A 789-nucleotide genomic window follows, 5' to 3' on the forward strand; every position below is an offset into this window, starting at 1 on the left:
AAAATATTCTTAAAAAAATTATCTTCGTTAAAAGACCGCTTCCTTCAAATCTTCCACCGGTTCTTTTGGCTAATTCCATCGATGTTATTGGATTAGATATGTTTTTGTATAGGGAGCCCGGTGTAGCACATCCATGTTGTTATTATTATTATTATTATTATTATTATTATTATTATTATTATTATTATTATTATTATTATTATTATTATTATCATTATTATTTGTAGTAGGAGTGGTAAGTAGCTTTCTTACCAAACACATGGTTCCGGGTTCATTGTGTGGCACCTTGGGCAAGTCTCTTCTACTATAGCCTCGGCTCGACCAAAGCTTTGTGAGTGGATTTGGTAGACGGAAACTGAAAGAAGCCCGTCGTATATATGTATATATATGTGTGTATGTGCGTGTTTATGTTGGTGTGTCTGTGTTTGTCTCCCCAACATCGCTTGCCAACCGATGGTGGAGTGTTTACGTCCCCGTAACTTAGCAGTTCGGTGAGAGACCGATAGAATAAGTACTAGGCTTACAAAGAATAAGTCCTTACGTCGATTTGCTCGACTAAAGATGGTGCTCCAGTATATCTGCAGTCAAAATTACTCAAACAAGAAGAAAAAAAACAGAGTAAAAGAGTAGTAGTAGTAGTAGTAGTAGTAGTAGTAGTAGTAGTAGTAGTAGTAGTAGTAGTAGTAGTAGTAGTAGTAGTAGTATAATCTCTCAATTCTGTTTCTATCTCTTGCTGAGTGTCTATTATTATTATTATTATTATTATTATTATTATTATTATTATTATTA

This window comes from Octopus bimaculoides, chromosome 7 (assembly GCF_001194135.2).
Source record: "Octopus bimaculoides isolate UCB-OBI-ISO-001 chromosome 7, ASM119413v2, whole genome shotgun sequence".
Classification (NCBI taxonomy): domain Eukaryota; kingdom Metazoa; phylum Mollusca; class Cephalopoda; order Octopoda; family Octopodidae; genus Octopus; species Octopus bimaculoides.